Source organism: Pteropus medius, unplaced genomic scaffold (genome assembly GCF_902729225.1).
Source record: "Pteropus medius unplaced genomic scaffold, Ma_sr-lr_union100, whole genome shotgun sequence".
Classification (NCBI taxonomy): Eukaryota; Metazoa; Chordata; class Mammalia; order Chiroptera; family Pteropodidae; genus Pteropus; species Pteropus medius.
This window is the reverse complement of record NW_024351073.1, coordinates 5220662-5236607: the sequence shown is the minus strand read 5'-3', so window position 1 is coordinate 5236607 and position 15946 is coordinate 5220662. Positions and strand designations below refer to the sequence as shown.

General features: G+C 41.5%; 1 protein-coding gene across 10 annotated transcripts in view; it reads right to left on the bottom strand.

The window, feature by feature from the left end:
- PRLR (prolactin receptor) overlaps positions 1–15946 on the bottom strand; it is a 153290-nt gene that overhangs the window by 25386 nt on the left and 111958 nt on the right. For 9 of the 10 annotated variants that reach the window (XM_039842679.1, XM_039842683.1, XM_039842684.1 and 6 more), the window contains one exon: positions 15519–15580. The exons of the other annotated variant lie outside the window; for it this stretch is intronic. The gene's annotated coding sequence lies outside the window, so the exon portion shown is untranslated. The remainder of the gene's footprint in view (positions 1–15518; positions 15581–15946) is intronic. 10 annotated transcript variants of the gene reach the window in all.

Below are 15946 nucleotides of genomic sequence, written 5' to 3'. Positions count from 1 at the left end.
CCTGCTTTTAGTGATGGTTTTAGTGGTAAATGGCTCCAAATATTTGGAGTCCAATTAGGAAAAGTCATCTTCATGCCTCTGCCTGAGGACAATTATCTTGGCTTGGCTCCTCACTGACTCCCTGGTTGTGACCATGGTTTGGAAATGCAAGACTTGGAACCAAAGAGCAGGTCTGTAGCAAGTCAGCAGACCCCACGCCTTTCCCATGACCAGCTGCCTGGCCTCCTCGCTTCTGAATCCTCAAAGACTCTCCTTTCTTTATGCTTCTCCCATTATCTTATTCAAATATGCCTTCTTATCTTGCTATGTCCCACTGTGGTACAACCCCACAAAAACTCCTTCTTCCCCATCAGTGCTGAGCCCGTTCAGTCACTCTCTTTCCAAAAGCTTTCCTTCATCACCTTCCATCAAGCCAAGTCTCTTCGCACAGGCCAACAGTTGAAAAAGAAGTCTGGCAAATTTTTGCCTTAGCAACTTGCTCTTCTGAGAAACAAATGCCACTCTCCCTTGTTGGAAAATCAGGGCCACAGTCCCACAGCCTGTATTGATCCCACTGTCCACAGTACAAGGACGTGGCTTAAGAGAGGAAGCCGTGTGGCTTCCTGAGAGTTAAACATAACAGATCGGAGCTTCTACTGTCTACACATATGCATGTTCTGGCCAACCAGCACTGAAGCCAATACTAAATACCAGCTATCTCGGCTCTACCATTTTGTGGGACTTGCTCCCAAGACCTGATGTCAGGTGATCTCCAAAGCCAGTGCAGTCCCTACCTTGTCCTGACTCATTTGCTCCAGTGTTCTACTCAGAGTTTTGAGTCATTTCCTGTGACTCTAGAAATGGACCGAACAGAGATTCTGGGAGCTCTACCTTGTTCTTGCAAGCCCAATTCCCACGGACAAGCTCAGACCAACCCAAGATCTGGATTTCTTTAATGACTGTCACACATATGACATGCACAGATCATAAGTACTCTGCTCAATAAGTTATCACAAAGTAAATATGCTCATGTTACAATCAGGTCCAGAAAGAGAACACTAATAGCACTGGTGTCTCCTCTCAATCTCTACCCACCTGTCCCAGCAGGAGCTGCTCCCCTGACTTCTAATAGGTTCGTTTCCTCTACTTTTGGACTTGATATAGATAGAATCGTACAATATGCATTTTTTGAGTGTATGTGTCTGGCTTCTTTCAATCCTGATACAACACATTGTTGTATAAATTCATCCTTGTGGCTACATGTAGTTTTACGAAATTCACTTTCGCTTCATTTTGTTCATCTTCATCCATATTACATTGAACGGAAGACCATAATCTATTTATTCATTCTACTCTTGATGTTTTTGGCAAACTTTGGCTTTTGCTAGGACTGATCGACGCCCAGAGAGGAAGCCGTCTGTACCCCCATAGCCACTTTGTGCTCTTCCCCAACTTCAGATCTCCACTATAAATGGTTAGGACACTGCCTGCCATATCTCCTGATTAATCCAAATTAAATTTCAAATGCCCTGCTTGTCCTAAAAATGCAAAATGTCTCATTTCTTGCAAACTTATTTTAAATACATCTACCTGCTGCTCCACCTGGGTTGGATGGCTTGAGGTTAGAATAACAGGGAAAGAACCCCATGTATCCTGTGATTTCTAGGAGTCTGGCTTGTCTTTTCAATATGGAATGCCAACATTTAGTTTGGAAAGCAGAGGGCATCATCTGCTCAGAGTGGGAAAAGCAGTAGGAGGGGTTAGTGATTTTAAAGGCTCAAGATTAAGGCATTTATACGAGCTCTGCCCAAAGTCAGTGGCCAATGACTGTAGAATGAATGCATGAATCAATGAAGCCCTAAAGGTGAAAAAGCAGCACAAGACTCTAATGACGTGGGATGAAACTTTGTATGCAGGAGAACATCCTATGCTAGCATTATTAGGCACGAGACTTGGAGTCAGCTTAGTATTCTGACTCTGGCAGAGGAATCGAAGAGTTTTTAAGGAGAGTATGACAGAGCTGTTTGATGCAGACATTGAAGGCGGGCATGTAGTACTAAGAGAACCCTAGCTGAGGGTGGGGCGATGAATGTTCTAGCTCTTCAAGTGCTACATGTGCCCATAGTAACCAAGCGTTTATCTGTCCATAGCCAGACCACATATTTACACATTTGGCTATGAACTTTAACAGCAGGATGGACCCTTGCTCGTGTGATCACTCATCATTATTAATTGTTTATCACTGCAATTATCAAGTTTACATTTTATTGCTTCTCAATAAAGTTTCCATCTTATTTCTTGTTTTGATATATCCTTTGGTGAGAAACATCCAGAACTTTGCACAAGGGAATCGCTTCTATATAAAACGACCATCACATCAGAGCCTTCACGTTTAGTCAGAACATCGTGGCTATGTGAATGTTAACAGACTTAGTATAGAGGCTGATGGAAAATGCCCACCTGGGATTCTAGATATTCCTTCTACCTCCTTTCCCAAGAGAACTTCTGGAAGATTTTGTGCTCTGTGAAGAAGTACAGAAGGGATGGTGCTGAGTGTGGTGATGGCTGCCTGCTACAACAGGCAAAGGATTAGCAGAGAGCGCGTTTGTACAGATTGGAGCTAACTCAGGATTGGTTCCACATAAGAGGACTTCACTAGAATGATCTCTGGTTTGTACTCTAATTTGGGTAAATTGCCACACTGTGATTTATGCACCTTTGCACTGGAGTCACTTTAATGAAACAGAATGCTGAGTGCTTCCCTGTGGCTGAAGGAATCACTTCCAAATCCGATTACACCAACTGCACTCACTGGCACAGTATCCCAGCAGCATCTTTGATCTGACAGAGACTGGTTTTCACTCAGCCTGCTTGGCTTGAATGCAAGAATAGGACCTGGGGAAATTTCAATTCTCTCTGCCAGGGCACATTTCGAACAGATGGTGGAAAATGCATGTTGGTTTAATTTCCAGAGAAACTAGCCCCTTGTGAGATCAATCAATTAAGAACAATTAAAAACACCCATAAATTAAAGGCTATGTTTTGCAGTTTACAAAGCCGTTGCACAGACATCCGTGGTTTTCAATTAGAACTACTTAGAAACAATTAGTTTCACAGTAGAACCACATCTTAAAAGTACTGATACCTGTGCCTTGTCCCTGGAGATTCTGATCAATTGGTTCAGAGTTGGGCCTACTGGTACATGGTCATTTAAAAAAAGCCCTCCAGATGATTCCCATGGAAAGCCATGGCTGGGAACTGCTGGCCAGCATGATGTCACCTGATGATAATGCCTCTTCTGGGAGGCTCCGTCTGTCAGAAGAAACTGAGGCTCAGAGAGGTAACTGGCACTGTCCACCATCACACAGGACTTGCGAATCCACCGTTTAAACTCTGATTCCCGCCTCAGATTAGCAACGTCAAAGATAAAATGACAAAACTTGTATTAACATGGTTACCTAAAATTTACAAAGTACTTTCGCATCATTATCATATTTTATTCTTATAATAACCCTGCGCAGTGGGCAGAAAAGCTGTTTTTTTGTTGTCATTAGTACACCGTTGCTCCCCTTTCACAGATGAGAAAACTGAAGCTCAAAGAGTTTCTCATTTTCTCATTTACTCATTGCTCTGTAGTTCTGTTAGCTCTGTTTTCTTTCGTAACCCCTGCGTGTCCCCAATCAAAAAAAAAACATTCCTTGGCCATTCGAAGATTGTGATCGTGTCCCCTTCTGTCCTACAGGAGATCTTTTGGTGGAATTGGGAGTGGCTGCAGCCATGTGAGAGGGCAGAAAGGGGGCAGGGGCTTAACCAGGAGATCAGCTCGAGTTATGTCAGGGGAAAGGGTGGCCTGGTCCAGGTGTAAGTAACGAGTCATCTTTTAATTAATTAATTTATTTCTAGCTCTCACTGGGATAGCTAAATCTTCTTGAGTATTTATGTGTTCACTCATCAGATATTTATCATTCTCCTCTCTTTCAGGCCATTGCTCAAATGTCACCTTGTCAGCATGCCTTCATTGATCACTGTCTCCAGATTCAACCCATCTTCAGTCTTGCTCCACATTCCTCATTCTCCTGTCCCACCTGACTGTTCTCCACAGCACTTTCTGTCATCTGACCTATGACACTTTTCCCTTATTTGTTTGTTGATAGTGTGTCTCCTTTCCCTAGACCGTAAGTTTCATGAGAGAAGAGATTACGCAAGAACATGTCTGAGACAGTGAGCTATATCCTAATGATCTTGCAACATTCGGTTGTGTGTATGTTCAGAGAAACATATTTGTCATGTCTTATTGAAATAATATCTGCCCCTTCCAGAGGCTCTTGGTTTCTTTGCTCCCTAAAATTGCAGCGTATCAGGAACCAGCTGATCAATGGTGCTAGAATTCTCCCATTTTTCATCCCTTTTTAGTGTTTAAGAAATAGGGATTTTGGAGCTAGATTATCGGAGTTGGATTCCTGTTTCTCGCACTTACTAGATGTGTGATCACAGGCAAATTATATAACTTCTCTGTGCCTTAGTTTCTTCATCTGTAAAATGGGGATAATGCTAGGACCAACCTCACAGAGCTGTGATGAAAGTTAAATGAATTAGCATTTGTGATGAGCTTAAAACAGTGCCCAGTCTGTAATGAGAACTATACAAATGTTTACTAAAATCCCTCCATTCCCCCATTGCTGATTGCTTCTCCCCCCTAACTCTCTCCAACCCAAGAACTCTCCACAGCAGAAGGAAAGAGGTAGAGTGACTTCCTCACAATGGGAAATGTCACATTTATAATTTCAGTGGAGGTGGTGGGGCTGTCTGCAGACTGGACTATTGGTCCCGGCTATTTGCTTCCTCCCCACCCATTTTCATTGGCCATGTTCATGCATCCAGTGGGAGGTGTACACATCCTGCCTCAATGACTTTGGACTTGGCTGCATGAAAAACTTTGGCCCATGAATGCGAGTGGTTGTGATTGCTTTTGCTATATCCAACCAGAAGCTTTAAATATAATTGCATGGTTTGACTTAGGCCTTCTTGCTCTTGTCCTCCACATGCCCTCAGAATGTTCCAGATAGTGGCTACTCCTACGATCTGGGTTCTAAAATGAGAAGACAGGAGGAGCCCAGATGCCCAGCCAATGTTAGCAGAGCTATGGCCAACCTGCAGCTGACTCACCATCCTTATGTAAAGTGAGCAAATGTGAATGTTGTAAGCCGCTGAGATAGCACTGTTTGTTATCATTGCAAAACTGACTGATACAGGGCAGGAGTAGTAGGAGAACATTGTTAGATGGTTCAAACAAGATTATTTTTTTTCACAGAGGGATCTCTGTGAGTGTTATATATGTGTATGTGAACGTGCTATTCATTCATCCAAATCTCAAAACAACTTTATTTTGGCATAAAAAAAAATCTCTATTGTATTGGTAACAACCTTGTCTATTTTATATATTTTAATTTCTAGAAACTTGGACTTGGGAAGTTAAAATTAAAATAAAAAATTATTGGCCTACTGGCATTGCTTCTCTGGCTCCCTGATTATTTCTCTCAGGAGGAAGTGAGCAGCAGGAGTTCTAGAATCATGGCATTTTAGATATGAAAAGAGCCAGAAGACTTGAAAGAATTCTGATCTAACCTCTCACTTCTACATAGGGGTCAACTGAGGCCTGGAAAAATAAAATGTCTTGACCAAGTGCTGATGGGAAAATCTTTCGAGCATTGAGACTGGGCTGTGTGCACATCTGAGAAAGTTGCAAGTCTAAGAAGAAATTATCAAGAATGTGTCAAAAGCATTTTTCTTCTCCAATTCCTCCTTTCTTCTCCCCACCCCCCATTTCAGTTAGAACCCTGGGAGATCACAAGAGTAGTAAAAGCTTCTGATATCCATCAGAATTTGGTTCCCCTTTTCTTTCCAGGCACACAAAGTTCACCTCATTGATTCCCGGGTAGTAAGAAGATGGGTTTGGGTGATTGAATTGTGGCTTCTGAAAGTGGGCAGAAATGATACTCTTCTAGTCTAGTCCTGTTCTTTAAAACTTCTCGTACATTTTCATTCCCTCTCTCTCTGATCCATTATTGGACAGAGGAAGACAAAGTTGAAGACTTCAGGATCCTAAGGGCTTAGTACAGCCAGTAGATGGAAGGATCATTCATCCCCTGCTGATGTCCACTGGACTGTGACATGGGTGAGAAATTAAGCTGTGGTTGTTAAGCTTCTGAGATATCGAGAAGTTGGTGTTATAATGACTAGCCTTAGCCTGACTAATCCAGGGACAATCCAGAGACAGCCAGTACAGTTTAGTTTATACTGTAGCTACTATATTTAACCAGGTAGAAGAGCTCAGAATAAGAAGAAAACCTCTGACACTTGGCCTCCTGTCAGTGTTCCATTTTGAATATCATCATCACGGTCTCAGAGTAACCTCTGTCTGGCTTCCTTTACATATTCAGCCCCCACCCACTGTCACATTTTTCTCCATAGGTGTTCAATAACACTTGTTGGGTGACTGAATGACTGACTGACTGACTGACTATTTTTATAAGGCTTTATATAATACATGATTCTGAGTCACAGATCCACTGAAAGAGCACTTGACTTTGAGCTCTGAAACTCATTCTTCCCATTAATCAATAAGCTCTCCATATTACTGGGGAATATGTTCTGAGATCTCATTGTTTCCTTCAATAAAGCTGTTCATGTGCATTAATTTGAACTCAGGGACAGAGAATGTCAAAGACGACTGAAATGTGGTTGTTAGATAAATGAACTTTACATAGTGATGCATTTCTGCATCTCAAAGTAAGACAAATGCACTTAGAAAAACAAGATATGATATGCTTAACATCTTAAAAGGCAAGTGCTATTGTCAATTGTGAAAGTATCTCTGTCTAGATTTCTTAATAAGTCCACCATCCCATTAGTGCGCACCAACAAAGAGTGTGCCGATCTCTCAAATGGTTGCTAGGCTCCCTGTGCTGATGTATGTGCACATGGAAGTGGGTGGGCCTATGCAAATGTCTGTACCTTTGGCCACCATGACATTGGCCTGACAGAACCTGGTATATCATTAACTCGCTACTTTACAGTGATAACATCACATCTTTGCACAACGTATAATTGATGATGTGCCCTCCAGACAACCCTCTGAGACTACTAAAGAGAAAACAAGGATTAAGAAGTCAATATCCAAAAAAGGTTAGTTAATTTCTCTTTATCTTTGTAAACACTCTGCTTGGAAGATAATTCGCAATAATTTTTCATCTTTAGCCTGGTAGACATCCTATTGTTACATTCTCATGCTTCTCAGTTAAACGTTAGAGACAGAAATTAATTTTAATATTATCACAAGAACAATATAATTTGGAAGAGAAGTTTGCTGCTTTGCTTATACTCGCAGTTCTGTTAATTGCCAATTTATTTACAAGTCAAAATACAAATGGCATGGGATACTTTTCATAGGTGTGCTTAAGCAGAGGAGCTAATCCACACTTGAATTTCTGGAATGCATTTCTGAATGTCTTTGATAGCCTAAAAGACCCCATTAGAATTCCTGCCTTTTCTTTAAAGCTCTAAGAATGTGCCAAGCACACAGAGCTCAAGTTGGCCCAGTGGGTCAGTATGAGAAGAGCAGCAGGTAATGATGTCAACATTCTGTGCAGTTCAAGAGATTTCCTGCTTAACAGAAGACTCCTGAGCACACAGTAGCACTTACATGCTCACAGAATGAAGGATGAGTAAAGCAGGTATGATAGCCTCCAGCAGGCAGCCTAGTTATCACTCTCCACCCATCCGGAGGCTACATGCTGCCCCGTATCACTTCATGTATTAACAAGAACAAGAATTTTGTGGGTAGACAGGTAGCACATTTTACAGTAGAAAATTAGTAGGCATCTCTCTCATCTCTTCCAAAGTTCTTCTCTCTGTCGGTTGCCATGTCTTGCCCCTCTATCTTTCTTACGTGCCCCTCTAAAATCTCTTCTATAATTCCAAACAATTCTGCTCTTAGACTTTCATATCTCATTAACTAAAAATATCAGGCTGATTTCTAGAGAAATTATAACCATCTACTGTTCCCAAAGTACATCCCTAAGGGAGATATCTCACCATGTGGCGTGTTAAAGTCTTTGCTCCCCACCACCGCCCCCCGCTGCCTCCCCCACCCCCCAACGCCAAATAGTTCTCTTTCTATGCAGGAATATAACTGCCAGAAATATGTGCTTTCTCAATATTATTTCAGAAGCAATAGGATTGGCACATGGCCACTCAATCAAAAGCCCAACTGCCTCCTTCTCCTCAGTTTCGGCTTTCCTTCCTTCAGGAAAGGACTTCCTTGCATCTTCCAAAAGTGGAGGATGCCCTTCCTGGACAGCATCCAGGACCTGACCCTATCACAGAACTGATGATGAATTCTGATTTATCTTTCTTTCTCTTTTTACCTTCCAAGGCTAGAAGCTCATTGATGTCAAAAACTGTGTTGATTATGTTTTTCTTCTACATTCCTCATACTTAACACAAAGCTCAATGTGTAGAAAGTATTCAAAAAAGTTGTTTTGATAAACAAAATGTATTGGGTGTCAGTTGCATTTAAAGAGAGGTTGGTAAGGATTTTATCCTCTGAAAGACTGTTAATCATTGAAATATGTAGTTGAGAGAGGTAATACCTTATCTATCTTGGGTAGTTTAAAAATTGATAATAATAACAATGTATGTTTTAATAGGATTTTCAATTTTCAAATATTTTTATGGAAAATATCTTATTTTGTTATTTTTTCCAACCCTGTGAGATTTCAGGATGGTGTCATTGAATTTGCAAACACTTCTGGCTGCTCAGTGGTAGAGGTGAAACTGGCACCTTACCTTTTGAGTATAAATTGAGTATTAAAATTTATTTTAATGAATTTATTATTTATTAAAAGCCTGAAGTAATATTTAATAAAAGCCTGAAGAATGTAGATATACTTTGAATTGGAAAATACACTTTCGGAAATTTATTCCAAATGAACAATTATGTGCAAAAACCAATTCTGTATGAAAAGAATCTTCCAGTGCTATTTATAAAAAGAGAATATTGGAAAAAAATCTAAAATTTGAATTATAAAGGATTATTGAACTACTCATGTATGGACATAAAATGAAATATTATTTAATCTTTAAAATAATGTAATACAAAATTAAATGAGAAGAAAAGATGGGAAAAGTAAAAGAGAGCAGGGTACAGAAAATAGATGTTTAACTTCAGTTCTAATATATGTATCTCAACACGTACACCAAAGAAAGATTGAAACTATATAGACACCAATATATTAGAAGTGGTTACTTCTGGGAGGATGATTCTAAAGCAACAAAAAAAATTATGACTTTTGTAATGAAATAAAATAAATTATTGCTAAAATATCCAAATAAAATAAGTTTATTACTTTTATAATTGAGGTGGGAAATCTCCATGAAAATTTTACCACCGCAAAAGCAATCCCCTAATAAAAACCTGCCATTTCATGGTGTAAATACATGGAAAAGGCCCCCATTAGAGTGAAATACAAAACTTGCTCGTTCATGCGGTAGCAACATTTTCAGCAGCTGCTGACAGCCAACCTCCCCGTGTTAATTAATGTGTGTGGCTGAGCACGCACTCTGCCTCTCGGGTAATGATGAGTGATTTCAACAGTTCATGGTGTCCCACAGCCTGCTCATTTGTTTTCAGAAATTCCCTCCATTTCTTCGAATTCCATTCTGTGTCCATCTTAGTGTTATTTAAAATACTCAGGGGCGACCAGTCATTATTTGCCATTAAGTTTCTGACAAGTGGGTGACAAGCAATTTCATGGAAAAACTCTTCTTTCAGAGCTTCAGAGAAGGGAGTGGTCATCTTATTAGAGTTTAAGAAGTTCATAGGGTTCTCTCTGAAAAGCTGGACACTTTTTACTGAGGCCCCTCAGCTCTGTTCATTCTTGGTATGTAAAAGAGAGGAACTGGAAGTTCAAAGGGTGGTGGGCAGAGGGGTAGCTCGTGGGCTCAAGGTTAAAGCCTCTCCTTGCCTACGTCTCAGGAGTCTGTGCATCTCTGCCACATCTTGAAATTGCTACCAGTCCCAAAGTGCCTCTCTCTCCCCTTACTTTCTTCATCTTGTACCAGCACATCTTGTCTCTACTGGATTTAATCATCACCCTTTCTCAGTCATGTACAATGTGTTCTTTCAAACTTGCTTCTTCATTCAAAACTTCAGGGCTACCTATCCAGGAAAATAATTACTTATGTCTTTTACTGGCTTATATTAACTCTTTCTTCTGCTTTCCCTTCTACTCAGCTTCCCTCAGACACCCTCTCTTAGCAGAAAAGCCTCCTGTCCAATAAAAAATGTAATGGCTATGGTCCTTAAGTAAGGCTGGATCTGGGTGCAGTAATAAATACTCCCAATGCATACTCATTGAGTGACAACGGGAGAAGGATGTGAAACCAGGATTCACCCCTTTTTAATGCATTTTAAGAAAAAGTCAGGGCTGACCTCTTTAGTGGTTGAAACACCCATTCATCCATCCATCTGTCTTTCAACTAATGTCCATTGAACATCTGTGGTAAAAACAGAGAGTGGGGAGGAGAAGCATCTCCCACATGGAAGGAGTCTGGGTCCATAGTGGTATTATGTATGAGTGGTTAAGGCAAACCTAAAACTGATTTTCTCAGGACTCTGGTGCATGTTACATGCCCACTGTTAAATCCAGGCATCTGGCTCTGGGGGAATTGCATCAAAGTTTGGCACGAACAGCTTAGTGGTCGAATTGATAAAATGGGTGTTTCCAACTCCAGAGGCTTAGAGGTGGAGAAAGCGGACATTGACTGAGAAGTGCCGGGATTGTGCTATAAAGGGAAGAAACAAAATAGTGCGTTGCTAGGGGTATTGCTTTATTTGGCACATTTTAAGTAATCATTTCATTTTTGTCACTGTCCTCACTATTGCTTTATCTATTTGATTACCCTGATTTTTTTTCTTTCTGTTCCTTGGACAATGGCTGATTTAGTACTAGAGTTGACTAGAAGTGAAAGTCCAATAATTACTCTTCATATCCAGGTATTTACGTAGATGCTCTGTTAAAGCAAATATGGACTCTGATCTGTTATCTAGCCATGTATGTAAATGGCTCCCATACAGGGAGAAATTCTTTCAAATTTGAGAATACGACATAAAACTATTAAAAGTGTTACAAATGAACTAATCTGACCGATTTTTCTGGGTCTCTGATCCTTTTCTAGCAAAGAGAAGCCACTGGCATGTTCCAGGGTCTCCTACTGAAGATTCAGAGTTTGGGGAGCCATGAAAGCAGTCTTGTGCACATGAAAACAGATTCAGTAGTTCTAGTGCCTAGGCTGCCATGAGCTCCATTTCCTCTTCACCATTTTCTAGATCTCAGCATTCATGGGAAAAGTTACACCAGTGTTCTCGTTCTAGCTATGAGTCCACTTTGCCTTCTTGCTCAACAGTTCACATGACTCACTTGGAAATAAAAAATCCACGAGACTGTTAAGGGCTCCATCATTGGCTTGGGACTGGACATGAACCGAGGTTGCAGCATGACCCAAAGGGAGGTCATACCCTTTGGGGACAACACACTGAGGGTTCTGGACAAGTACAAAGTAACTTCCATCACCAGACAGCTGGTTCTGCCATTTATCTGTTAGGTTGACTTTGGCACATCCCTTCCTCATTCTAAGCACAAATATTTTTCTAATAGGAAGTGTTGAGTGGGTCACATCTGCTTTCATCAGCTAATTATTGTGAGGATAAGATGAATTAATACTGTTTAGATGCTCCACATTACCGCAAGTGCTATGCAAGTATGAACCAGTATTATCAGTAGGGGGTGACTGTTGCTCGATCCTCTACGTCCTTCAGACTCTCTGAGTGGAGGTCTGATTCCAGGTGGAGAAGGTGCTCCTTTTGATTTGGGAACTCCCAAGGGTAGGCTCTTAGATACTGATGGGCTGCCATGTACCACAAGGATGGTGAGTTCCCTTTGGCGGGGAGCCCAGTGACTCCTTTGCATGAATGAGGCTCTGAGCCCCTCTCAGCTCAGGATGCAGGGTAGGGTCTTGCTTCACAGATCTGAGATGCTCACAGATCCCAGGAGCCATACAGTGGAAGAAATAGGGCCCAAGTCCAACCCCAGTCTCCCCTTCATTTGCAGGTGTCAACATAAAGAGCTTTGGGGTGGGTGGATGCGTGTTTGCTCAGTGTGGGGCCCTTGGCAAAGCATACGGAGTGGGCCTTTGACCTTGTTTCACTTTCTCTTTGGAATTCTTTTCTCTATTGTTCCCTACAGAGCTGGTGATTTTAGGCTCCCCCTACTTTCCAGAACTCTCCATTGCCATTACCAGCTGCAGTCTAGAGGAGTGCCGCACAATAGAACTTTCTATAATGAGGGAAATATTCTGTCTGCTGGGTCCAAGATGGCAGCTACAGCCACATGTGGCCAGTGTGACTGAGAAACTGAATTTTTAATATTATTTAATTTCAATGAATTTATATTAAAATTACCACATGTGGCTAGTGGCTAGTGTATTGGACAGTGCAGGTCTGGAGCGCAATTCTGCAATCACGTCAGTCTCACCATTGCAATCAAAATTAACTTGTCCTGTGTTCTAATTCCAAGGCCCTCTTCTTAGAGATGTACCAACAAGTTAATCTGATAAGCAAATTCCTGTCCATAAATTAACATCTTATCTCTCTTAGATAAGGTCATAGATTTTGAGCAACGTCATACTTTAGTCAAAGCAGAGGCTCACATGATAGAAATTTGAAGGACTCTGGCAGGCGAATATGGTGGATGAAAAGATTATAGGCATAGAGCTTTAGACTCACTTCAAAGCACACTCTAGGATGGGCACATCCTCCCCAGTGCCCGGGGCTGCTTCTAAGTTTCCCAGCCTTTTGCAGTCTGGGGAGAGTTAAGTTCAGAGATGAGCAGATGGGAGCCTGAGAAGTGGAGGAGGGAGGGGATGGAGGTGGGAGAGTTGGAATGGGAAGAGCCCAAAGGATGCCAAGCTCTTGCGAAAGAACCTGGCACGCCAGTCAGAGTGGCATTCTGTTCCACCTTGGGAGAGGGTGCCAAGGAGAGGTTGTTAGGAAGTGATTGTTACCACTGGGACAGGATTGTATGATTATAGTTCAATAAAAGAGCCCAGAAATCAAGCTGAAGGCCACAGAATGGACTGTGGCACTTTTGGCAAAGTCACGGACAAGAGTTGTATTTCTACTTTTAATTCTAATCTTTCCTAATTTTAGGGAGTTTTTTTTTTTTTCTTCTGAATTCTTTTATGAACATTGCTTTCCAGACGTGCTTTTCACCCTGAACTGAGCTGTGTTTCTGTTTCCTTGGATGGCCACGTAACTGCTCTCAAGTTCTTGCCTGTGTTTTCACAGCTATGCACAGGCATCAGAAGAAGCCTTGCAAACCAAACTCTAGGTTGGGTAAAGGGTGGAGGAAAATGGGAGGGTGGGTGCAGGGAAAGGAGATCATCTTAGGGTATAAGGGGCACATGTGAAGATGATTAGGAAGAGCATATACCAACCCTAGTGATTTTACTGTCGGGGCCTCCATCTGCCTGTCAGCACCTTGGGTAAATCTACTAGCACCAGCTCGCCTACTCTTGACTCTTTGAGGAATGGAAAAATGGATTTCTAGTTAAGGCACTGCCTAGAACGCATACCTGCACGTTTAAAAAACATCAATTGGAGATGAAGTCTCAAATCATTGTGCAATAATGTAGTCTATAAATAAGTACACATGTAAATAAAAAAAATAGTAGTCAAATCCCTCTGGTGCTTTGCAACACAGTTCAGACTACACAGTTTTTTTTCTGGACCTTTTCGGCCTCATGAAAGGAAGGAATGTTCCAGGATTCAGTAGTACCCTGTTCTTTCTCGTTTGCCTTTCCTTCAAGGAAACCTCACAAGGCATTTAGCATCAATGGGCAGAAGCCCAGAAAGGAGAAAGAAACTCAGGAAAGCCAGTCAACTGGCTGGGTTGATTCACTGGCTGCAATGCTGCCGAGTACTCCTGGAGGGGCTGTTATGCCACAGGGTCCTGTCGTGCCAAATCACTTTGATGACTTATGCTATCCTTTCTATCAGTACTTGTAATATTTGCTCTGAACACTATCAATTTTAGCCTACTTGCATGAAGAAAGTTCTTGATAGGCTGTGGTTCTCCTTGGGGATTATTTTGTCCCTCCTACCCCCAGGGACATTCGGTACATCTGGTAACATTATTTTATTGTCACTACTAGGAAATTTCATCCTCCTTAGAATTTCAGGCAATGTCTGAAGACACCGTTGGTTGTTACAAGTGGAATGTGGTTGTGTCCTGCTGACATTTAGTGGGTAGAGACTAGAGATGCTGCTAAGCATCCTACAATACACAGCACAGCCCCCACGACAAAGAATTATCTGGCCCCGAATATCAACAGTGCAAAAGTTGAGAAACTCTGGCCCAGAGGGGAAGCTCAGGCTTGGTTCTTGACATTGAAGTGTCAGATAGCCCTCAAAGGGCTATGACTTTTTCAATGTTGGAAGACTAGTAAATACCCTGGAGTGCCCTCAGGAAATCCTAGCATAACTTTGGCTAGAATTCTTTTCTGCCAATGTACTAGTCGGTTTCATATCTTCATGAATCTTTAACTTCCTCTGAAAGAGAAGGCATGCATTCTCAGGGTTACATAGGTCAAGTTGGTCTCAGAGATCTAAATCCCATTTTACTGTAGTATGTACGGAGGCAAGCCCTGAGGCTTGGTTTCTCCACGTGTAAAATGGAGTCATAATACCTCATGACCTATTTGTCATCTGAGCCTGGCGTTCTAGGAAGGTAGAATAGGGGCATAGCGTTCAAGCTGGAATAAAGGTGGAATGTGTGAGTTAAGTGGCGACAGGATATTGTAGGAGGGGAGAGAAAACCAACAACTTGTGAGAGTCAAGCCAGCAGATTGTGACTGGAGTTCAGTGGGTCTTAAGGCCATAAAGTGATTTTCCTTGTTGATGGGTGATGAAGAAGAGCCTGAGTCCACCATTTATGAGTTTTTCCATAAGGTTTGTCGATGGGTTAGGAGGGAGGAGGCATGCAACAGCAACAATATTAGGGGGCTGATGGGGACACAGAAAGCTATGGCAAGGATTTATGTAGAGCTGCCTTGGAAAACACAAGCAAACAATATTTTATATTTTCATATTTTAAAAATAACAGTGTCATCGCTAAAAATCTCTCAAGTACAGAAAATATAAGAAGACAATAAAAATCCCCCATAATTGCACCACTAGGTGGTATCAGCTATTAATCGTTTGATATTTTCTTTGAAAAAAATGGAGCAGGGTTTTCTGGGCAGGGCTGGGGAGATTGAAAGGTCATTGAGAACAGCCGAATGTAACCATGTGGATATCGACTGGTTTGGAATTATTCTCTCTGTGAGTCAAGAGAGTCGCGTCCCTGCCCTTGCCTGCATAAAAGGGACGGTAGGACAGACGGGCAGTGTGGCAGAGGAGCACATGATCAAATTCCTCTTACCTTCAGGATTCACGTGGAAAGCATCTTTAGTGTTCTCCTCCATGAATAGAAGAGTTCTTTAGCTGAAAGAAGAAATGACTCATTTTAGCTCAAAGATGACAAAAAAGGAGACGCCATTTCTGACTCACTCTGTAGCATTGGCATGGCTGAAATCACTACATTTCAGTGACAGGCTTAAGACAGCTCTAGGTTTTTGAAATTAGTTTCTCAGCAACTTCGTTATGAAGTAATTCCAAACTTCTAAAAAATAGCAAAAGAAGTAAAAAGATACCCTGATTGTTAATATTTTGCCACAGTTGATTTATCATTCTCTTTCTTTGCTGTATGTACAAATTATTTTTTTCTGGATCATTGGGTAATAAGTTGTAGTCATGAACTTTCTTAAATATTTCAGCGTGTTCTCTAAAGAGCCAGGGTATTCCCTTACA